Here is a 2,211-nt window from a genome sequence, read left to right as displayed (position 1 = left end):
TTCAAATGTTTTACCGTATTTTTCGCCCTATAGGACGCACTTTTTCCCCTCCAAAAATGAAGGGGAAATGTGTGTGCGTCCTATGGGGCGAATGCAGGCTTTCGCTGAAGCCTGGAGAGAGAGAGGGGTCGGTGCCCCACCGCCAGCCCCACAAACTGGGGGGGGGGGGGAGAGGCCTGACTTGGTTAGAAGGCTGGCGGGGGGGAGAAGCCTGCTCCTCCCCGTCGCCAGCCCCGCAAACTCGGGGGACAGCGGGAGAGGCGCAGCGCGCCTTTCCCGCTGTCCTCCGAATTGGTTAGAAGGCTGGCGGAGGGCTCCAGCCCCTCAAGCTCCCAGAGCAAGGCCGAAGCTGCACGCAGCTTCGGCATCGCTCTGGGTCCCGTTCTGGGGGCTGGGGGAGGGGGAAGCTCGGGCTTCCCCCGCCCCAGCCCCGCGCCTGGGGGAATTTCCCCCCCCCTTTATTCCCCCCCCCCAAATCTAGGTGCGTCCTATGGGCCGGTGCGTCCTATAGGGCGAAAAATACGGTATATAACAAAACTGCTTTACATGAAAAAAACTCACTGTCAGTTATTCAGCTGAACCAAAGGCAATGTATTAAAAAATAGAGTTGGGTGCCTCTTACTTAAATTAATTACCTCTGTGCTGGATTGTGGCCATACAAGAATTCAAAGTGCAAGCAGTTTGCAAGATGATAATACAAACTCTTAAATTTTTAACAGGATCTGTAAAACATGAGTAACGCTATTTGCATGGAAGTTCTTTTTCTGTGGACTCCTAGCAAGCTCCAGACTAAGGAGTTTAGCTAGTCATTTGCAGTCTTGCCAAGATAAGAGAGAGCTTAAAATGACAGACCAAATTGTCTTGATTTATGACGCCAAATAACCTCAAGAAGCTTGGCTGATTTCGGTTGATTCATCTATTTCTGTAGCATGAGGGTGAAAAATCTATTGCAGTAGAGATGGAAGAAATTACTTCTGACTCTAGAGACTGAGGGAAATAGGAATCCTTGCATGTAGAATAAGGCAAATTTATGTAGCAGTGAATTAAAAGCTCTAGAACTTGGAAAACTGTAAAGAGAGCTGGAGAAAAAATTAAATCAAGTAATGAACATTGCATGAAAGGGACGCGGGTGGCGCTGTGGGTAAAACCTCAGCGCCTAGGACTTGCCGATCGCATGGTCGGCGGTTCGAATCCCTGCGGCGGGGTGCGCTCCTGTCGTTAGGTCCCAGCGCCTGCCAACCTAGCAGTTCGAAAGCACCTCCGGGTGCAAGTAGATAAGTAGGGACCGCTTACCAGCGCGAAGGTAAACAGCGTTCCATGTGCTGCGCTGGCTCGCCAGAGCAGCGATGTCACGCTGGCCACGTGACCCGGAAGTGTCTGCGGACAGCGCTGGCTCCCGGCCTATAGAGTGAGATGAGCGCACAACCCTAGAGTCTGGCAAGACTGGCCCGTACGGGCAGGGGTACCTTTACCTTTACCTTTAATGAACATTGCATAAACTAATCAAGAGATGATATTTGAAGCTTTTACTCATTATGTGTACAAAAAACATAAGGGATGCAAGCTATAAGATACCTGGACGTTTTAGCATTTCCTGTCCAGAAAAGCTTAAATTTTAGTTCAAAATGGAAATGCATGATTTCTCCTAGGAAATGTAGAAATTAGGTACTCCATTTTGAATAGCTTACTTAGTACTACTTCTGTTTCGTTCTGAAAATGTGTAAGGTATGCCAACATTCAGATCAGCTGCTTGAGGGAAGCAAACATACTTTTGCCTTCATGTGTTGGAGCTTCCAGAGCCATCAGGGTGGCTGTTGTACAAAAAAAGTACCGTATTTTTCGCTCTATAAGACGCACCAGACCACAAGACGCACCTAGTTTTTGGAGGAGGAAAACAAGAAAAAATATATTCTGAATCTCAGAAGCCAGAACAGCAAGAGGGATCGCTGCGCAGTGAAAGCAGCGATCCCTCTTGCTGTTCTGGCTTCTGGGATAGCTGCGCAGCCTGCATTCACTCCATAAGACGCACACACATTTCGCCTTACTTTTTAGGAGGGAAAAAGTGAGTCTTATAGAGCAAAAAAGGGTATATAAAACCCTAAGGGTCTGGGGTTTCCCATCCTTGCTCAATACACTGGGCCTTACGATCAGCAGGGGAGGCATAATTAAGCTTTCTACTTAATGATTCCCCTTCATGGATCATCATGCGAA

The sequence above is a fragment of the Podarcis tiliguerta genome (assembly GCF_965153285.1).
Source record: "Podarcis tiliguerta genome assembly, chromosome: 3".
Classification (NCBI taxonomy): domain Eukaryota; kingdom Metazoa; phylum Chordata; class Lepidosauria; order Squamata; family Lacertidae; genus Podarcis; species Podarcis tiliguerta.
Note: the sequence above shows the minus strand (reverse complement) of the source record.